The following is a 22951-nucleotide window of genomic DNA, read 5'->3' as shown; positions in this document are numbered from 1 at the left end:
CAGATTCTCATGTATTCACTCTGCCCTTTGCCACGCCCACTGGCCGTGTCATTCACTGCTGTTCAGTCCTTGCCCATGCAGATTCTCATGTCCTGACGCTGCACTTTGCCATGCCCACTGGCCTTGTCATTTATTGCTGTTCTGCCCTTGCCTGTGCAGATTCTCATGTCCTGACTCTGCACTTTGCCACGCCCACTGGCCTTGTCATTTACTTCTTTTTTCTGCCCATGCCTGTGCAGATTCTCATGTCCTGACTCTGCACTTTCCCATGCCCACTGGCCTTGTCATTCACTGTTGTTCTGCTCTTGCCCGTGCAGATTCTCATGTACTCACTCTGCATTTTGCCACACCCACTGGCATTGTCATTGACTGCTGTTCTCCCCTTGCCTGTGCAGATTCTCATGTACTCACTCTGCACTTTGCCATGCCCACTGGCCATGTCATTCACTGCTGTTCAGTCCTTGCCCGTGCAGATTCTCATGTCCTGACGCTGCACTTTGCCATGCCCACTGGCCTTGTCATTCACTGCTGGTCTGCCCTTGCCTGTGCAGATTCTCATGTCCTGACTTTGCACTTTGCCACGCCCACTGGCCTTGTCATTTACGTCTGTTCTGCCCTTGCCTGTGCAGATTCTCATGTCCTGACTCTGCACTTTCCCATGCCCGCTGGCCTTGTCATTCACTGTTGTTCTGCTCTTGCCCGTGCAGATTCTCATGTACTCACTCTGCATTTTGCCAGGCCCACTGGCATTGTCATTCACTGCTGTTCAGCCCTTGCCTGTGCAGATCCGCTTTCACAGTGCTACTCATGAGGCGGAAGCCGGGAGGAGCAAGCTGCAGGAACCGAGTTTTTAATATTTGACATTGCACTACCATTTTCGTCTCCCTGTTTTTAAATGGCACTGTTTCTCTGCCCTTCTTTCGTTTTTAACCCTGCACTGCCTTTTGCTTTTCGCTCATCTCACTCCTGAGGCAGAAGATCCTCTTCTATGCTGATCTTCAAAATTGTTACTGGTGTCTTGTAAAACCTTTACTTGTGACTTTTGATCGCCTACCTGACACTTTGATTTTCGCGCTGCTCTTTCTTGCCACCCTTTGCCGAACTTTGCTGAGGTGCCTGCTCTCAGCCGATTAGGGGCTAAGGGGCATTGTGGGACTGGGAGGCTGCGCACTAGTTTGGCAGCCATCTTGGGAGAGGCAGGCTTGCTCGCCGTCAGACTATGCTTGCTGCATCTCGGGTGGGCACTATAAATCTAGATGGGGTTGGATCTGCGCAGCGGACGCGAGCAGCGGATGCGACTACCCCGCGCCGAAGGAGCGCCTAAGGAAAGCCCATCTTTGCCCGTCAGTGTCCCGGAGGTGGCCGGTGGCGGACGGGTGGGCGGCTCCTTGCCTCAGTCTCCAGGGAAAATTTTCAGGTACTCTTCAACTCATCTCCTGAGTTTAAAAGGACACTGCAATGGCGGTTGTTCAGACCTGGACCACTGCTTTAAGGGCAATTTTTGCTGTCCCTGTTGTGGTTGGACTTTGAATAAGGGCCTATTTAGGAGGGCTCCTCCGGAGTGGGGCATCCACTGTGTTTCGACACCGGGTTCGGGATCCTCTGAGAGCAACATCACCTGTGCTCTTCTGAACACGTGGTCTGTGAGTAAACATGCGTTGGATTTGTTTAATCTATTATCAGAGTGCAAACCCACGTGCCTTTTCCTGACGGAGACTTGGCTCAGCGAGTCGCCCGGTCCGGATATTGCCAATGCTCTTCCCCCAAATTATTTCATGCTTAGGAAAGATCGGGGAACTGGCAATGGTGGTGGAGTGGCACTGGTGATAGACAGACGCTTCGAGTGTTCCATTGCTTTAACGGAAGATATTCACGGGGCAGAGGCGCTGGGCTTTTGTCTGACACTCTCACCGGCCCAATCTTGCGCTGGATTTCTGGTCTACAGACCCCCGGTCCCGACCGGATTATTTCATGAGGAGATAGATTCTGTGATTTTGTCGATGAGTGTGAAGTTTAAACACTGCCTTCTTTTAGGCGATTTTAACATCCATATGGATTTGGCAGATGCGGCGGATACCATCAAACTTCTAGATACCACTAAACCTCTGGGCTTGATGCCGTATCTGGCATCCCCTACCCACAACAAAGGGCACACGCTGGACCAGATTTTTTCTACGATGCCCATTGTAGTCGCCATACCCAAACCAGTGCTATGGTCTGACCATATGTTGGTGAATTTTGACATTCTGCATAAGTCTAGCTACACCATTAGAGGGCCTGGCCGCCAATCCCTGATACCTCGTGATTTTCATCGGGTGTCAGCGGATATGGTCGCACAGTACATGACGGTATACCCTTTTTCACTTACGGGCAACTTGGAGTAGGATATGGAGCTTTTCCAACTGTGGCTCACGCAGTGCCTAAGGGAGTTAGTAACCCCACAGTTGGGGCCTAGGAACTCCTCCCGTGCCTCGGCACCCTGGTTTACGCCAGCGCTCAATACCAGCCGCAGGATTTGTAAGAAGGCCAAAAGAGCGTGGCGTGTGAACTACACTGAACCACTGAAGGAGGCCTAGAGACATTGCATTAAGGCATATAATAGGGAAATCTATGTGGAAAAGAAATCCTACTTTGCTAAGCGGATTGATGAGGCCACTAACACTAGCAAGGAAATCTTCTTGATTGTGAAGGAATTTAAATCGCCGGCCTCTATTACACCTAAGAGCTCTTTTTCTGAACCTTGGGTCTTCAAATGGCGAGCTTCTTTGCTAATAAAATCAAGAGCATCCAGGTAACCTTTCCGCCTGCAGCACCAGTGGTAACCTCCAATCCAGGACTCCTTTCTCTCTTTCCTGCTATGGACAACCTACACTGTCCAATTTCCCCCCCATTGGGGTTAAACCCTCGTTGGAATCCTTATCAAAAATGAAATTGGGTTCCCCACTGGACCCATGACCAGCTAAGTTTGCAGCCAAAATTGCACATACTATCAACCCCATCATTAATCCGATTCTTAATCACTCTTTTGAGATAGGGGTAGTGCCGCCGGCCTGGAAACAAGCTTTGGTTCTTCCGCTCTTAAAAAAGCCCCCCTAGACCCGAGCATTCATGCCAATTATCGGCCTATATCTCTGCTCCCGGTCCTGGCTAAGATCGCGGAAAAGCACGTGCAGTCCGTTCTTTCGGGCTTTGTGGAAGCGCATGGGGTTCTCCATCACACCCAGTCCGGTTTTTGGGCCAATATGAGCACCAAAACGGCACTGCTAGAGGTGTCGGAGGCCATCAAGGAAGTCCAGGACAACAGAGGTAAAGCATTGCTGATGTTGTTGGATTTATCGCGGCGTTCGACACCGTTCCCCACGACCGCCTCCTTGCAAGACTCTTGGAGATCGGTGTAGGGGGAACAGTGTTCAGATGGTTCAAGTCTTTTCTCTCTGACCGTCAACAGACGATCTTGGCCCCCCCCATACTCAGCCGTGATGCCGCCTTTGGAGGTGGGTGTTCCGCAGGGGTCTATCCTGAGCACCACTCTCTTTAATATCTATATGTCCCCTCTGGCGGCACTGGCTGAGTCTTATGGAGCCCAGATTGTTTCATACGCCGACGACACTCAGCTTCTTTTTACCTGTGGAAAGCACACGGACTTCAATGGAGAGCGTATTAAGAACTGTCTGGGCGCTGTCTTCGCATGGTTCCAACTAAACCAGCTGAAATGCAACTCACACAAATCGGAGGTTCTTTTCTTTGGTTGCCCTCCGGAACCCTGCTGGAAGTCCTGGTGGCCAGCGGATATGTTTCCACCTTCCGCTGATACCATGGTGGCTAAGAATCTGGGAGTGAAGATTGATAACTGCCTCACTTTGAAACCACATATTCTGGGCCTGGTTGGACAATGTTTTGGTATGCTAAAAATGTTAAGAAAATTCCTCCCATTCCTATCCATTGCTGATATGAAGACCATGGTTCAAGCCATGCCCACTGGCCTTGTCATTCACTGCTGTTCTGCCCTTGCCTATGCAGATTCTCATGTACTCTCTCTGCACTTTGCCATGTCCACTGGCCTTGTCATTCACTGCAGGTCTGCCCTTGCCTGTGCAGATTCTCATGTCCTGATTCTGTACTTTACCATGCCCACTGGCCCTATCATTCACTGCTGTTATGCCCTTGGCTGTGAAGATTCTCATGTATTCACTCTGCACTTTGTCATGCCCACTGGCCTTCTCATTCACTGCTGTTCTGCCCTTGCCTCTGCAAAATCTCATGTCCTGACTCTGCACTTTGCCATGGCCACTGGCCTTGTCATTCACTGCTGTTCTGCCCGTGTCTGTGTAGATTATCATGTCCTGACTCTGCACTTTGCCATGCCCACTGGCCTTGTCGTTCACCGCTGTTCTGCTCTTGCCTGTGCAGATTCTCAGGTACTCACTCTGCACTTTGCAATGACCACTGGCCTTGTCATTCACTGCTGTTCTGCCCTTGACTGTGTAGATTATCAAGTCCTAAGTCTGCACTTTGCCATGCCCACTGGCCTTGTCATTCACTGCTGTTCTGCCCTTGCCTCTGCAGAATCTCATGTCCTGACTCTGCACTTTGCCATGGCCACTGGCCTTGTCATTCACTGCTGTTTTGTCCGTGTCTGTGTAGATTATCATGCCCTGACTCTGCACTTTGCCATGCCCACTGGCCTTGTCATTCACCACTGTTCTGCCCTTGCCTGTGCAGATTCTCATGTACTCACTCTGCACTTTGCCATGACCACTGGCCTTGTCATTCACTGCTGTTCTGCCCTTGACTGTGTAGATTATCATGTCCTAAGTCTGCTCTTTGCCATGCCCACTGGCCTTGTCATTCACTGCTGTTCTGCCCTTGCATGTGCAGATTCTCTTGTCCTGACTCTACACTTTGCCATGCCCACTGGCCTTGTCATTCACTGCTGTTCTGCCCTTGCCTATGCAGATTCTCATGTACTCTCTCTGGACTTTGCCATGCCCATTGGCCTTCCTGTTTTGCCTTTGACTGTGCAGACTTTCATGTCCTGACTCTGCACTTTGCCATACCCAGTGGCCTTGTCATTCACTGCTGTTCTCCCCTTGCCTGTGCAGATTCTCATGTACTCACTCTGCACTTTGCCATGCCCACTGGCCGTGTCATTCACTGCTGTTCAGTCCTTGCCCGTGCAGATTTTCATGTCCTGACGCTGCACTTTGCCACGCGCACTGGCCTTGTCGTTCACTTCTCTTCTGCCCTTGCCTGTGCAGATTCTCAAGTCCTGATTCTGCACTTTGCCATTACCACTGGCCTTCCTGTTCTGCCCTTGACCGTGCAGATTCACATGTCCTGACTACACTTTGCAATGCCCACTGGCCTTGTCATTCACCGCTATTCTGCCCTTGCATGTGCAGATTCTCATATACTCACTCTGCACTTTGCCATGCCCACTGGCCTTGTCATTCACTGCTGTTCTGCCCTTGCCTGTGCAGATTCTCATGTATTCACTCTGCACGTTACCATGCCCACTGGCCTTGTCATTTACTTCTGTTCTGCCCTTGCCTGTGCAGATTCTCATGTCCTGACTCTGCACTTTGCCATGCCACTGGCCTTGTCATTCACTTCTGTTCTGCCCTTGCCTGTGCAGATTCTCATGTCCTGACTCGGCCCTTTCCCATGCTCACTGGCCTTGTCATTCACTGCTGATCTGCCCTTGCCTGTGCAGATTCTCATGTACTCACTCTGCACTTTGCCATGCCCACTGGTCTTGTCATTCACTGCTGTTCTAACCTTGACTGTGCAGAGTCTCATGTACACACTCTGCACTTTGCCCTGCCCACTGGCCTTACTGTTCTGCCTTTGATTGTGCAGCTTCTCATGTCCTGACTCTGCACTTTGCCATGCCCACTGGCCTTCTCATTCACTGCTGTTCTGCCCTTGCCTGTGCAGATTCTCATGTAATCACTCTGCACTTTGCCATGACCACTGGCCTTGTCATTCACTGCTGTTCTGCCCTCAAATATGGAGATTCCCATGTCCTAACTCTGCACTTTGCCATGCCCACTGACCTTGTCATTCACCACTGATCTGCCCTTGCAGATCACACTTTGCCAGGCCCACTGTCCTTCCTGTTTTGCCCTTGACTGTGCAGATTCTCATGTCCTGCACTTTTCCATGACCAGTGGACTTGTCATTCACGGATGTTATGCCCTTGCCTGTGCAGATTCTCATGTCCTGACTCCGCACTTTTCCATTCCTACTGGCCCTATCATTCACTGCTGTTATGCCCTTGCCTGTGAAGATTCTCATTTCATGACTCTGCACTTTGCCATGCACACTGGCCTTGTCATTCACTGGTGTTCTGTCCTTGCCTGTGCAGATTCTCATATACTCACTCTGCACTTTGCCATGCCCACTGGCCTTGTCATTCACTGCTGTTCTGCCCTTGACTGTGCAGATTCTCATGTCCTGACTCTGCACTTTGCCATGCCCACTGGCCTTGTCCTTAACTGATGGTCTGCCCTTGCCTGTGCAGATTCCCATGTCCTGACTCTGCACTTTGCCACGCCCACTGGCCTTGTCATTTACTTCTGTTCTGCCCTTGCCTGTGCAGATTCTCATGTCCTGACCCTGCACTTTGCCATGCCCACTGCCCTTCCTGTTTTGCCCTTGACTGTGCAGACTTTCATGTCCTGACTCTGCACTTTTGCCATACCCAGTGGCCTTGTATTCACTGCTGTTTTGCCCTTGACTGTGCAGACTTTCATGTCCTGACTCTGCACTTTTGCCATGCCCACTGGCCGTGTCATTCACTGCTGTTCAGTCCTTGCCAGTGCAGATCCTCATGTCCTGACTCGGCCCTTTTCCATGCTCACTGGCCTTGTCATTTACTGCTGATCTGCCCTTACCTGTGCAGATTCTCATGTACTCACTCTGCACTTTGCCATGCCCACTGGTCTTGTCATTCACTGCTGTTCTGCCCTTGACTGTGCAGATTCTCATGTACACACTCTGCACTTTGCCCTGCCCACTGGCCTTACTGTTCTGCCCTTGATTGTGTAGATTATCATGTCCTGACTCTGCACTTTGCCATGCCCACTGGCCTTGTCATTCACCGTTTTTCTGCTCTTGCCTGTGCAGATTCTCATGTACTCACTCTGCACTTTGCCATGACCACTGGCCTTGTCATTCACTGCTGTTCTGCCCTTGACTGTGTAGATTATCAAGTCCTAAGTCTGCACTTTGCCATGCCCACTGGCCTTGTTATTCACTGCTGTTCAGCCCTTGCCTCTGCAGAATCTCATGTCCTGACTCTGCACGTTGCCATGGCCTCTGGCCTTGTCATTCACTGCTGTTCTGCCCGTGTCTGTGTAGATTATCATGTCCTGACTCTGCACTTTGCCATGCCCACTGGCCTTGTCATTCACCGATGTTCTGCCCTTGCCTGTGCAGATTCTCATGTACTCACTCTGCACTTTGCCATGAGCACTGGCCTTGTCATCCACTGCTGTTCTGCCCTTGACTGTGGAGAATATCATGTCCTAAGTCTGCACTTTGCCATGCCCACTGGCCTTGTCATTCACTGCTGTTCTGCCCGTGTCTGTGTAGATTATCATGTCCTGACTCTGCACTTTGCCATGCCCACTGGCCTTGTCAGTCACCGCTGTTCTGCCCTTGCCTGTGCAGATTCTCATGTACTCACTCTTCACTTTGCCATGACCACTGGCCTTGTCATTCACTGCTGTTCTGCCCTTGACTGTGTAGATTATCATGTCCTAAGTCTGCACATTGCCATGCCCACTGGCCTTGTCATTCACTGCTGTTCTGCCCTTGCCTCTGCAGAATGTCATGTCCTGACTCTGCACTTTGCCATGGCCACTGGCCTTGTCATTCACTGCTGTTCTGCCCGTATCTGTGTAGATTATAATGTCCTGACTCTGCACTTTGCCATGCACACTGGCCTTGTCATTCACTGGTGTTCTGTCCTTGCCTGTGCAGATTCTCATATACTCACTCTGCACTTTGCCATGCCCACTGGCCTTGTCATTCACTGCTGTTCTGCCCTTGACTGTTCAGATTCTCATGTCCTGACTCTGCACTTTGCCATGCCCACTGGCCTTGTCCTTAACTGATGGTCTGCCCTTGCCTGTGCAGATTCCCATGTCCTGACTCTGCACTTTGCCACGCCCACTGGCCTTGTCATTTACTTCTGTTCTGCCCTTGCCTGTGCAGATTCTCATGTCCTGACCCTGCACTTTGCCATGCCCACTGCCCTTCCTGTTTTGCCCTTGACTGTGCAGACTTTCATGTCCTGACTCTGCACTTTTGCCATACCCAGTGGCCTTGTATTCACTGCTGTTTTGCCTTTGACTTTGCAGACTTTCATGTCCTGACTCTGCACTTTTGCTATGCCCACTGGCCGTGTCATTCACTGCTGTTCAGTCCTTGCCCGTGCAGATCCTCATGTCCTGACTCGGCCCTTTTCCATGCTCACTGGCCTTGTCATTCACTGCTGATCTGCCCTTACCTGTGCAGATTCTCATGTACTCACTCTGCACTTTGCCATGCACACTGGTCTTATCATTCACTGCTGTTCTGCCCTTGACTGTGCAGATTCTCATGTACACACTCTGCACTTTGCCCTGCCCACTGGCCTTACTGTTCTGCCCTTGATTGTGCAGCTTCTCATGTCCTGACTCTGCACTTTGCCATGCCCACTGGCCTTGTCATTCACTGCTGTTCTGCCCTTGCCTGTGCAGATTCTCATGTATTCACTCTGCACTTTGCCATGACCACTGGCCTTGTCATTCACTGCTGTTCTGCCCTCAAATATGTAGATTCCCATGTCCTAACTCTGCACTTTTACATGCCCAGTGGCCTTGTCATTCACTGATGTTCTGCCCTTACCTGTACAGATTCTCATGTACTCACTCTGCACTTTGCCATGCCCACTGGCCTTGTCATTCCCTGCAGTTCTGCCCTTGCCTCTGCAAATTCTCATGTCCTGACTCCGCACTTTTCCATGCCCACTGGCCCTATCCTTCACTGCTGTTATGCCCTTGCCTGTGAAGATTCTCATTTCATGACTCTGCACTTTGCCATGCCCACTGGCCTTGTCATTCACTGGTGTTCTGCCCTTGCCTGTGCAGATTCTTATGTATTCACTCTGCACTTTGCATGCCCACTGGCCTTGCCACTCACTGCTGTTCTGCCCTTGACTGTGCAGATTCTCATGTACACACTCTGCACTTTGCCGTGCCCACTGGCCTTGTCATTCACCACTGTTCTGCCCTTGATTGTGCAGATTCTCATGTCCTGACTCTGCACTTTGCCTGCCCACTGGCCTTGTCATTCACTGCAGTTCTGCCCTTGTCTGTGTAGATTATCATATCCTAACTGCACTTTGCCATGCCCACTGGCCTTGTCATTCACTGCTGTTCTGCTCTTGCCCATGCAGATTCTGATGTACTCACTCTGCCCTTTACCACGCACACTGGCCTTGTCATTCTCTGCTGTTCTGCCCTAGCCTGTGTAGATTCTCATATACTCACTCTGCACTTTGCCATGCCCACTGGCCGTGTCATTCATTGCTGTTCAGCCCTTGCCCGTGCAGATTCTCATGTCCTGACTCTGCACTTTGCCATGCCCACTGGCCTTGTCCTTAACTGATGGTCTGCCCTTGCCTGTGCAGATTATCATGTCCTGACTCTGCACTTTGCCATGGCCACTTGCCTTGTCATTCACTGCTGTTCTGCCCGTGTCTGTGTAGATTATCATGTCCTGACTCTGCACTTTGCCATGCCCACTGGCCTTGTCATTCACCGCTGTTCTGCCCTTGCCTGTGCAGATTCTCATGTACTCACTCTTCACTTTGCCATGACCACTGGCCTAGTCATTCACTGCTGTTCTGCCCTTGACTGTGTAGATTATCATGTCCTAAGTCTGCACATTGCCATTCCCACTGGCCTTGTCATTCACTGCTGTTCTGCCCTTGCCTCTGCAGAATCTCATGTCCTGACTCTGCACTTTGCCATGGCCACTGGCCTTGTCATTCACTGCTGTTCTGCCCGTATCTGTGTAGATTATCATGTCCTGACTCTGCACTTTGCCATGCCCACTGGCCTTGTCATTCACCGCTGTTCTGCCCTTGCCTGTGCAGATTCTCTTGTCCTGACTCTACACTTTGCAATGCCCACTGGCCTTGTCATTCACTGCTGTTCTGCCCTTGCCTATGCAGATTCTCATGTACTCTCTCTGCACTTTGCCATGCCCACTGCCCTTCCTGTTTTGCCCTTGACTGTGCACACTTTCATGTCCTGACTCTGCACTTTGCCATACCCAGTGGCCTTGTCATTCATTGCTGTTCTCCCCTTGCCTGTGCAGATTCTCATGTACTCACTCTGCACTTTGCCACGCCCACTGGCCGTGTCATTCACTGCTGTTCCGTCCTTGCAGATTCTCATGTCCTGACGCTGCACTTTGCCATGCCCACTGGCCTTGTCATTCACTGCTGGTCTGCCCTTGCCTGTGCAGATTCTCATGTCCTGACTCTGCACTTTGCCACGCGCACTGGCCTTGTCATTCACTTCTCTTCTGCCCTTGACTGTTTAGATTCTCAAGTCCTGATTCTGCACTTTGCCATTACCACTGGCCTTCCTGTTCTGCCCTTGACTGTGCAGATTCACATGTCCTGACTACACTTTGCCATGCCCACTGGCCTTGTCATTCACCGCTATTCTGCCCTTGCATGTGCAGATTCTCATGTACTCACTTTGCACTTTACCATGCCCACTGGCCTTGTCATTCACTGCTGTTCTGCCCTTGCCTGTGCAGATTCTCATGTATTCACTCTGCATGTTACCATGCCCACTGGCCTTGTCATTTACTTCTGTTCTGCCCTTGCCTGTGCAGATTCTCATGTCCTGACTCTGCACTTTGCCATGCCACTGGCCTTGTCATTCACTTCTGTTCTGCCCTTGCCTGTGCAGATTCTCATGTCCTGACTCTGCCCTTTCCCATGCTCACTGGCCTTGTCATTCACTGCTGATCTGCCCTTGCCTGTGCAGATTCTCATGTACACACTCTGCACTTTGCCCTGCCGACTGGCCTTACTGTTCTGCCCTTGATTGTGCAGCTTCTCATGTCCTGACTCTGCACTTTGCCATGCCCACTGGCCTTGTCATTCACTGCTGTTCTACCCTTGACTGTGCAGATTCTCATGTACACACTCTGCACTTTGCCCTGCCCAGTGGCCTTACTGTTCTGTCCTTGATTGTGCAGCTTCTCATGTCCTGACTCTGCACTTTGCCATGCCCACCGGCCTTGTCATTCACTGCTGTTCTGCCTTTGACTGTGCAGATTCACATGTAATCACTCTGCACTTTGCCATGACCACTGGCCTTGTCTTTCACTGCTGTTCTGCCCTCAAATATGTAGATTCCCATGTCCTAACTCTGCACTTTGCCATGCCCACTGACCTTGTCATTCACCACTGTTCTGCCCTTGCAGATCACACTTTGCCATGCCCACTGTCCTTCCTGTTTTGCCCTTGACTGTGCAGATTCTCATGTCCTGCACTTTTCCATGCCCAGTGGCTTTGCCATTCACTGATGTTATGCCCTTGCCTGTGCAGATTCTCATGTCCTGACTCCGCACTTTTCCATTCCTACTGGCCCTATCATTCACTGCTGTTATGCCCTTGCCTGTGAAGATTCTCATTTCATGACTCTGCACTTTGCCATGCACACTGGCCTTGTCATTCACTGGTGTTCTGTCCTTGCCTGTGCAGATTCTCATATACTCACTCTGCACTTTGCCATGCCCACTGGCCTTGTCATTCACTGCTGTTCTGCCCTTGACTGTGCAGATTCTCATGTCTTGACTCTGCACTTTGCCATGCCCACTGGCCTTGTCCTTAACTGATGGTCTGCCCTTGCCTTTGCAGATTCCCATGTCCTGACTCTGCACTCTGCCACGCCCACTGGCCTTGTCATTTACTACTGTTCTGCCCTTGCCTGTGCAGATTCTCATGTCCTGACCCTGCACTTTGCCATGCCCACTGCCCTTCCTGTTTTGCCCTTGACTGTGCAGACTTTCATGTCCTGACTCTGCACTTTTGCCATACCCAGTGGCCTTGTATTCACTGCGGTTTTGCCCTTGACTTTGCAGACTTTCATGTCCTGACTCTGCACTTTTGCCATGCCCACTGGCCGTGTCATTCACTGCTGTTCTGCCCTTGCCTGTGCAGATTCTCATGTCCTGACCCTGCACTTTGCCATGCCCACTGCCCTTCCTGTTTTGCCCTTGACTGTGCAGACTTTCATGTCCTGACTCTGCACTTTTGCCATACCCAGTGGCCTTGTATTCACTGCTGTTATGCCCTTGCCTGTGAAGATTCTCATTTCATGACTCTGCACTTTGCCATGCCCACTGGCCTTGCCATTCACTGGTGTTCTGCCCTTGCCTGTGCAGATTCTTATGTATTCACTCTGCACTTTGCATGCCCACTGGCCTTGCCATTCACTGCTGTTCTGCCCTTGACTGTGCGAATTCTCATGTACACACTCTGCACTTTGCCATGCCCACTGGCCTTATCATTCACCACTGTTCTGCCCTTGATTGTGCAGATTCTCATGTCCTGACTCTGCACTTTGCCCTGCCCACTGGCCTTGTAATTCACTGCAGTTCTGCCCTTGTCTGTGTAGATTATAATGTCCTAACTCTGCACTTTTCCATGCCCACTGGCCTTGTCATTCACTGCTGTTCTGCTCTTGCCCGTGCAGATTCTGATGTACTCACTCTGCACTTTACCACGCCCACTGGCCGTGTCATTCATTGCTGTTCAGCCCTTGCCCGTGCAGATTCTCATGTCCTGACTCTGCACTTTGCCATGCCCACTGGCCTTGTCCTTAACTGATGGTCTGCCCTTGCCTGTGCAGATTATCATGTCCTGACTCTGCACTTTGCCACGCCCACTGGCCTTGTCATTTACTTCTGTTCTGCCCGTGCCTGTGCAGATTCTCATGTCCTGACTCTGCACTTTGCCCTGTCTACTGGCCTTACTGTTCTGCCATTGGTTGTGCAGATTCTCATGTCCTGACTCTGCACTTTGCAATGCCCACTGGCCTTGTCATTCACTGCTGTTCTGCACTTACCTGTGCAGATTCTCATGTACTCACTCTGCACTTTGCCATGCCCACTGGCCTTGTCATTCACTGCTGTTCTGCCCTTGCCTCTGCAGAATCTCATGTACTGACTCCGCACTTTGCCATGGCCACTGGCCTTGTCATTCACTGCTGTTCTGCCCGTGTCTGTGTAGATTATCATGTCCTGACTCTGCACTTTGCCATGCCCACTGGCCTTGTCATTCACCGCTGTTCTGCCCTTGCCTGTGCAGATTCTCATGTACTCACTCTTCACTTTGCCATGACCACTGGCCTTGTCATTCACTGCTGTTCTGCCCTTGACTGTGTAGATTATCATGTCCTAAGTCTGCACTTTGCCATGCCCACTGGCCTTGTCATTCACTGCTGTTCTGCCCTTGCCTCTGCAGAATCTCATGTCCTGACTCTGCACTTTGCCATGGCCACTGGCCTTGTCATTCACTGCTGTTCTGCCCGTATCTGTGTAGATTATCATGTCCTGACTCTGCACTTTGCCATGCCCACTGGCCTTGTCATTCACCGCTGTTCTGCACTTGCCTGTGCAGATTCTCTTGTCCTGACTCTACACTTTGCCATGCCCACTGGCCTTGTCATTCACTGCTGTTCTGCCCTTGCCTATGCAGATTCTCATGTACTCTCTCTGCACTTTGCCATGCCCACTGCCCTTCCTGTTTTGCCCTTGACTGTGCAGACTTTCATGTCCTGACTCTGCACTTTGCCATACCCAGTGGCCTTGTCATTCATTGCTGTTCTCCCCTTGCCTGTGCAGATTCTCATGTACTCACTCTGCACTTTGCCATGCCCACTGGCCGTGTCATTCACTGCTGTTCAGTCCTTGCCCGTGCAGATTCTCATGTCCTGACGCTGCACTTTGCCATGCCCACTGGCCTTGTCATTCACTGCTGGTCTGCCCTTGCCTGTGCAGATTCTCATGTCCTGGCTCTGCACTTTGCCACGCGCACTGGCCTTGTCATTCACTTCTCTTCTGCCCTTGCCTGTGCAGATTCTCAAGTCCTGATTCTGCACTTTGCCATTACCACTGGCCTTCCTGTTCTGCCCTTGACTGTGCAGATTCACATGTCCTGACTACACTTTGCCATGCCCACTGGCCTTGTCATTCACCGCTATTCTGCCCTTGCATGTGCAGATTCTCATGTACTCACTTTGCACTTTGCAATGCCCACTGGCCTTGTCATTCACTGCTGTTCTGCCCTTGCCTGTGCAGATTCTCATGTATTCACTCTGCACGTTACCATGCCCACTGGCCTTGTCATTTACTTCTGTTCTGCCCTTGCCTGTGCAGATTCTCATGTCCTGACTCTGCACTTTGCCATGCCACTGGCCTTGTCATTCACTTCTGTTCTGCCCTTGCCTGTGCAGATTCTCATGTCCTGACTCGGTCGTTTCCCATGCTTACTGGCCTTGTCATTCACTGCTGATCTGCCCTTGCCTGTGCAGATTCTCATGTACACACTCTGCACTTTGCCCTGCCGACTGGCCTTACTGTTCTGCCCTTTATTGTGCGGCTTCTCATGTCCTGACTCTGCACTTTGCCATGCCCATTGGCCTTGTCATTCACTGCTGTTCTACCCTTGACTGTGCAGATTCTCATGTACACACTCTGCACTTTGCCCTGCCCACTGGCCTTACTGTTCTGCCCTTCATTGTGCAGCTAATCATGTCCTGACTCTGCACTTTGCCATGCCCACCGGCCTTGTCATTCACTGCTGTTCTGCCTTTGCCTGTGCAGATTCTCATGTAATCACTCTGCACTTTGCCATGACCACTGGCCTTGTCATTCACTGCTGTTCTGCCCTCAAATATGTAGATTCCCATGTCCTAACTCTGCACTTTGCCATGCCCACTGACCTTGTAATTCACCACTGTTCTGCCCTTGCAGATCACACTTTGCCATGCCCACTGTCCTTCCTGTTTTGCCCTTGACTGTGCAGATTCTCATGTCCTGCACTTTTCCATGCCCAGTGGCTTTGCCATACACTGATGTTCTGCCCTTACCTGTGCAGATTCTCATGTACTCACTCTTCACTTTGCCATGCCCACTGGTCTTGTCATTCACTGCAGTTCTGCCCTTGCCTGTGCAGATTCTCATGTCCTGACTCCGCACGTTTCCATTCCTACTGGCCCTATCATTCACTGCTGTTATGCCCTTGCCTGTGAAGATTCTCATTTCATGACTCTGCACTTTGCCATGCACACTGGCCTTGTCATTCACTGGTGTTCTGTCCTTGCCTGTGCAGATTCTCATATACTCACTCTGCACTTTGCCATGCCCACTGGCCTTGTCATTTACTGCTGTTCTGCCCATGGCTGTGCAGATTCTCATGTCCTGACTCTGCACTTTGCCAAGCCCACTGGCCTTGTTCTTAACTGATGGTCTGCCCTTGCCTGTGCAGATTCTCATGTCCTGACTCTGCACTTTGCCACGCCCACTGGCCTTGTCATTTACTTCTGTTCTGCCCTTGCCTGTGCAGATTCTCATGTCCTGACCCTGGACTTTGCCCTGTCTACTAGCCTTACTGTTCTGCCCTTGCATGTGCAGATTCTCTTGTCCTGGCTCAACACTTTGCATGCCCACAGGCCTTGTCATTCACTGTTGTTCTGCCCTTGCCTATGCAGATTCTCATGTACTCTCTCTGCACTTTGCCATGCCCACTGCCCTCCCTGTTTTGCCCTTGACTGTGCAGACTTTCATGTCCTGTCTCTGCACTTTTGCCATACCCAGTGGCCTTGTATTCACTGCTGTTCTGCCCCTGCCTGTGCTTATTCTCATGTACTCACTCTCTACTTTGCCAAGACCACTGGCCGTGTCATTCACTGCTGTTCAGTCCTTGCCTGTGCAGATTCTCATGTCCTGAATCAGCCCTTTTCCATGCCCACTGGCCTTGTCATTCACTGCTGATCTGCCCTTGCCTGTGCAGATTCTCATGTACTCACTCTGCACTTTGCCATGCCCACTGGTCTTGTCATTCACTGCTATTCTGCCCTTGACTGTGCAGATTCTCATGTACACACTCTGCACTTTGCCCTGCCCACTGGCCTTACTGTTCTGCCCTTGATTGTGCAGCTTCTCATGTCCTGACTCTGCACTTTGCCATGCCCACTGGCCTTGTCATTCACTGCTGTTCTACCCTTGCCTGTGCAGATTCTCATGTATTCACTCTGCATTTTGCCATGACAACTGGCCTGGTCATTCACTGCTGTTCTGCCCTCAAATATGTAGATTCCCATGTCCTAACTCTGCACTTTGCCATGCCCACTGACCTTGTCATTCACCACTGTTCTGCCCTTGCCTGTGCAGATCGCACTTTGCCATGCCCACTGTCCTTCCTGTTTTGCCCTTGACTGTGCAGATTCTCATGTCCTGCACTTTTCCATGCCCAGTGGCCTTGTCATTCACTGATGTTCTGCCCTTACCTGTGCAGATTCTCATGTACTCACTCTGCACTTTGCCATGCCCACTGGCCTTGTCATTCACTGCAGTTCTGCCCTTGCCTATGCAAATTCTCATGTCCTGACTCCGCACTTTTTCATGCCCACTGGCCCTATCATTCACTGCTGTTATGCCCTTGCCTGTGAAGATTCTCATTTCATGACTCTGCACTTTGCCATGCCCACTGGCCTTGTCATTCACTGGTGTTCTGCCCTTGCCTGTGCAGATTCTCATGTATTCACTCTGCACTTTGCCATGACCACTGGCCTTGTCATTCACTGCTGTTCTGTGCTCAAATGTGTAGATTCTCATGTCCTAACTCTGCACTTTGCCCTGTCCACAGACCTTGTCATTCACCACTGTTCTGCCCTTGCCTGTGCAGATCACACTTTGCCATGCCCACTGTCCTTCCTGTTTTACCCTTGACTGTGCAGATTCTCATGTCCTGCACTTTTCCATGCCCAGTGGCCTTGTCATTCACTGATGTTCTGCCCTTGCCTGTGCATATTCTCATGTACTCACTCTGCACTTTGCCATGCCCACTGGCCTTGTCATTCACTGCAGTTCTGCCCTTGTCTGTGCAGATTCTCATGTCCTGACTCCGCACTTTACCATGCCCACTGGCCCTATCATTCACTGCTGTTATGCCCTTGCCTGTGAAGATTCTCATTTCATGACTCTGCACTTTGCAATGCCCACTGGCCTTGTCATTCAATGCTGTTCTGCCCTTGACTGTGCAGATTCTCATGTACACACTCTGCAAGTGCCATGCCCACTGGCCTTGTCATTCACCACTGTTCTGCCCTTGATTGTGCAGATTCTCATGTCCTGACTCTGCACTTTGCCATGCCCACTGGCCTTGTCATTCACTGCTGTTCTGCTCTTGCCCGTGCAGATTCTCATGTACTCACTCTGCACTTTGCCATGACCACTGGCCTTGTCATTCACTGCTGTTCTGCTCTTGCCCATGCAGATTCTGATGTACTCACTCTGCAATTTGCAACGCCCACTGGCCTTGTCATTCTCTGCTCTTCTGCCCTTGCCTGTGCAGATTCTCATATACTCACTCTGCACTTTGCCATGCCCACTGGCCGTGTCATTCATTGCTGTTCAGCCCTTGCCCGTGCAGATTCTCATGTCCTGACTCTGCACTTTGCCATGCCCACTGGCCTTGTCCTTCACTGCTGGTCTGCCCTTGCCTGTGCAGATTCTCATGTCCTGACTCTGCACTTTGCCACGCCCACTGGCCTTGTCATTTACTTCTGTTCTGCCCTTGCCTGTGCAGATTCTCATGTCCTGACTCTGCACTTTGCCTTGGCCACTGGCCTTACTGTTCTGCCCTTGATTGTGCAGATTCTCGTGTCCTGACTCTGCACTTTGCCATGCCCACTGGCCTTGTCCTTCACTGCTTGTCTGCCCTTGCCCGTGCAGATTCTGATGTACTCACTCTGCACTTTGCCATGCCCACTGGCCTTGTCATTCACTGCTGTTCTGCCCTTGCCTGTGCAGATTCTCATAGTCTCATTCTGCACTTTGCCATGACCACTGGCCTTCCTGTTTTTCCCTTGACTGTGCATACTTTCATGTCCTGACTCTGCACTTTGCCATACCCAGTGGCCTTGTCATTCACTGCTGTTCTGCCCTTGACAGTGTAGATTATCATGTCCTAAGTCTGCACTTTGCCATGCCCACTGGCTTTGTCATTCACTGCTGTTCTGCCCTTGCATGTGCAGATTCTCTTGTTCTGACTCTACACTTTCCTTTACCCAGTGGCCTTGTCATTCACTGCTGTTCTGCCCTTGCCTGTGCAGATTCTCATGTACTCACTCTGCACTTTGCCATGCCCACTGGCCGTGTCATTCACTGCTGTTCAGTCCTTGCCCGTGCAGATTCTCATGCCCTGACTCGGCCCTTTCCCATGCTCACTGGCCTTGTCATTCACTGCTGTTCTGCCCTTGCATGTGCAGATTCTCATGCCCTGACTCGGCCCTTTCCCATGCCCACTGGCCTTGTCATTCACTGCTGTTCTGCCCTTGCCTATGCAGATTCTCATGTACTCTCTCTGCACTTTGCCATGCCCACTGCCCTTCCTGTTTTGCCCTTGACTGTGCAGACTTTCATGTCCTGACTCTGCACTTTGCCATACCCAGTGGCCTTGTCATTCACTGCCGTTCTGCCCTTGCCTGTACAGATTCTCATGTACTCACTCTGCACTTTGCCATGCCCACTGGCCGTGTCATTCACTGCTGTTCAGTCCTTGCCCGTGCAGATTATCATGTCCTGATTCGGCCCTTTCTCATGCTCACTGGCCACGTCATTCACTGCTGATCTGCCCTTGCCTGTGCAGATTCTCATGTACACACTCTGCACATTGCCCTGCCCACTGGCCTTACTGTTCTGCCCTTGATTGTGCAGCTTCTCATGTCCTGACTCTGCACTTTGCCATGCCCACTGGCCTTGTCATTCACTGCTGTTCTGCTGCACTTTGCCATGACCACTGGCCTTGTCATTCACTGCTGTTCTGCCCTCAAATATGTAGATTCCCATGTCCTAACTATGCACTTTGCCATGCCCACTGACCTTGTCATTCACCACTGTTCTGCCCTTGCATGTGCAGATCGCACTTTGCCATGCCCACTGTCCTTCCTGTGTTGCCCTTGACTGTGCAGATTCTCATGTCCTGCACTATTCCATGCCCAGTGGCCTTGTCATTCACTGATGTTCTGCCCTTACCTGTGCAGATTCTCATGTACTCACTCTGCACTTTGCCATGCCCACTGGCCTTGTCATTTACTGCAGTTCTGCCCTTTCCTGTGCAGATTCTCATGTCCTGACTCCGCACTTTTCCATGCCCACTGGCCCTATCATTCACTGCTGTAATGCCCTTGCCTGTGAAGATTCTCATTCCATGACTCTGCACTTTGCAATGCCCACTGGCCTTGTCATTCACTGGTGTTCTGCCCTTGCCTGTGCAGATTCTCACGTATTCACTCTGAACTTTGCCATGCCCACTGGCCTTGTCATTCACTGCTGTTCTGCCCTTGACTGTGCAGATTCTCATGTACACACTCTGCACTTTGCCATGCCCACTGGCCTTGTCATTCACCCCTGTTCTGCCCTTGATTTTGCAGATTCTCATGTCCTGACTCTGCACTTTGCCATGCCCACTGGCCTTGTCATTCACTGCTGTTCTGCCCTTGCCTGTGTAGATTATCATGTCCTAACTCTGCACTTTGCCATGCCCACTGGCCTTGTCATTCACTGCTGTTCTGCTCTTGCCCATGCAGATTCTGATGTACTCACTCTGCACTTTGCCACGCCCACTGGCCTTGTCATTCTCTGCTGTTCTGCCCTTGCCTGTGCAGATTCTCATATACTCACTCTGCACTTTGCCATGCCCACTGGCCGTGTCATTCATTGCTGTTCAGCCCTTGCCCGTGCAGATTCTCATGTCCTGACTCTGCACTTTGCCATGCCCACTGGCCTTGTCCTTAACTGATGGTCTGCCCTTGCCTGTGCAGATTATCATGTCCTGACTCTGCACTTTGCCACACCCACTGGCCTTGTCATTTACTTCTGTTCTGCCCTTGCCTGTGCAGATTCTCATGTCCTGACTCTGCACTTTGCCATGTCCACTGGCCTTGTCATTCACTGCTGTTCTGCACTTGCCTGTGCAGATTCTCATGTACTCACTCTGCACTTTGCCATGACCACTGGCCTTGTCACTCACTGCTGTTCTGCCCTTGTCTGTGCAGATTCTCATGTATTCATTCTGAACTTTGCCATGCCCTCTGGCCTTGTCATTCACTGCTGTTCTGCTCTTGCCCGTGCAGATTCTGATGTACTCACTCTGCACTTTGCCACGCCCACTGGCCTTACTGTTCTGCCCTTCATTGTGCAGCTTCTCATGTCCTGACTCTGCACTTTGCCATGCCCACTGGCATTGTCATTCACTGCTGTACTTCCCTTGCCTCTGCAGATTCTCATGTACTCACTCTGCACTTTGCCATGACCACTGGCCTTGTCATTCACCACTGTTCTGCCCTTGCCTGTGCAGATCACAATTTACCATGCCCACTGTCCTTCCTGTTTTGCCCCTGACTGTACAGATTCTCATGTCCTGCACTTTTCCATGCCCAGTGGCCTTGCCATTCACTGATGTTCTGCCCTTACCTGTGCAGATTCTCATGTACTCACTCTTCACTTTGCCATGCCCACTGGTCTTGTCATTCCCTGCAGTTCTGCCCTTTCCTGTGCAGATTCTCATGTCCTGACTCCACACTTTTCCATGCCCACTGGCCCTATCATTCACTGCTGTTATGCCCTTGCAGATTCTCATTTCATGACTATGCACTTTGCCAAGCCCACTGGCCTTGTCATTCACTGCTGTTCTGCTCTTGCCAGTGCAGATTCTCATGAACTCACTCTGCCATGACCACTGGCCTTGTCATTCACTGCTGTTCTGCCCTTGCCTGTGCAGATTCACATGTCCTGACTCTGAACTTTGCCACGCCCACTGGCCTTGTCATTTACTTCTGTTCTGCCCTTGCCTGTGCAGATTCTCATGTCCTGACCCTGGACTTTGCCCTGTCTACTAGCCTTACTGTTCTGCCCTTGCATGTGCAGATTCTCTTGTCCTGGCTCAACACTTTGCATGCCCACAGGCCTTGTCATTCACTGTTGTTCTGCCCTTGCCTATGCAGATTCTCATGTACTCTCTCTGCACTTTGCCATGCCCACTGCCCTCCCTGTTTTGCCCTTGACTGTGCAGACTTTCATGTCCTGACTCTGCACTTTTGCCATACCCAGTGGCCTTGTATTCACTGCTGTTCTGCCCCTGCCTGTGCCTATTCTCATGTACTCACTCTCTACTTTGCCAAGACCACTGGCCGTGTCATTCACTGCTGTTCAGTCCTTGCCTGTGCAGATTCTCATGTCCTGAATCAGCCTTTTTCCATGCCCACTGGCCTTGTCATTCACTGCTGATCTGCCCTTGCCTGTGCAGATTCTCATGTACTCACTCTGCACTTTGCCATGCCCACTGGTCTTGTCATTCACTGCTATTCTGCCCTTGACTGTGCAGATTCTCATGTACACACTCTGCACTTTGCCCTGCCCACTGGCCTTACTGTTCTGCCCTTGATTGTGCAGCTTCTCATGTCCTGACTCTGCACTTTGCCATGCCCACTGGCCTTGTCATTCACTGCTGTTCTGCCCTTGCCTGTGCAGATTCTCATGTATTCACTCTGCATTTTGCCATGACAACTGGCCTGGTCATTCACTGCTGTTCTGCCCTCAAATATGTAGATTCCCATGTCCTAACTCTGCACTTTGCCATGCCCACTGACCTTGTCATTCACCACTGTTCTGCCCTTGCCTGTGCAGATCGCACTTTGCCATGCCCACTGTCCTTCCTGTTTTGCCCTTGACTGTGCAGATTCTCATGTCCTGCACTTTTCCATGCCCAGTGGCCTTGTCATTCACTGATGTTCTGCCCTTACCTGTGCAGATTCTCATGTACTCACTCTGCACTTTGCCATGCCCACTGGCCTTGTCATTCACTGCAGTTCTGCCCTTGCCTATGCAAATTCTCATGTCCTGACTCCGCACTTTTTCATGCCCACTGGCCCTATCATTCACTGCTGTTATGCCCTTGCCTGTGAAGATTCTCATTTCATGACTCTGCACTTTGCCATGCCCACTGGCCTTGTCATTCACTGGTGTTCTGCCCTTGCCTGTGCAGATTCTCATGTATTCACTCTGCACTTTGCCATGACCACTGGCCTTGTCATTCACTGCTGTTCTGTGCTCAAATGTGTAGATTCTCATGTCCTAACTCTGCACTTTGCCCTGTCCACAGACCTTGTCATTCACCACTGTTCTGCCCTTGCCTGTGCAGATCACACTTTGCCATGCCCACTGTCCTTCCTGTTTTACCCTTGACTGTGCAGATTCTCATGTCCTGCACTTTTCCATGCCCAGTGGCCTTGTCATTCACTGATGTTCTGCCCTTGCCTGTGCATATTCTCATGTACTCACTCTGCACTTTGCCATGCCCACTGGCCTTGTCATTCACTGCAGTTCTGCCCTTGTCTGTGCAGATTCTCATGTCCTGACTCCGCACTTTACCATGCCCACTGGCCCTATCATTCACTGCTGTTATGCCCTTGCCTGTGAAGATTCTCATTTCATGACTCTGCACTTTGCAATGCCCACTGGCCTTGTCATTCAATGCTGTTCTGCCCTTGACTGTGCAGATTCTCATGTACACACTCTGCAAGTGCCATGCCCACTGGCCTTGTCATTCACCACTGTTCTGCCCTTGATTGTGCAGATTCTCATGTCCTGA

The sequence above is a fragment of the Lissotriton vulgaris genome, chromosome 1_1, assembly GCF_964263255.1.
Source record: "Lissotriton vulgaris chromosome 1_1, aLisVul1.2, whole genome shotgun sequence".
Classification (NCBI taxonomy): domain Eukaryota; kingdom Metazoa; phylum Chordata; class Amphibia; order Caudata; family Salamandridae; genus Lissotriton; species Lissotriton vulgaris.
This window is presented reverse-complemented; position numbering follows the sequence as displayed.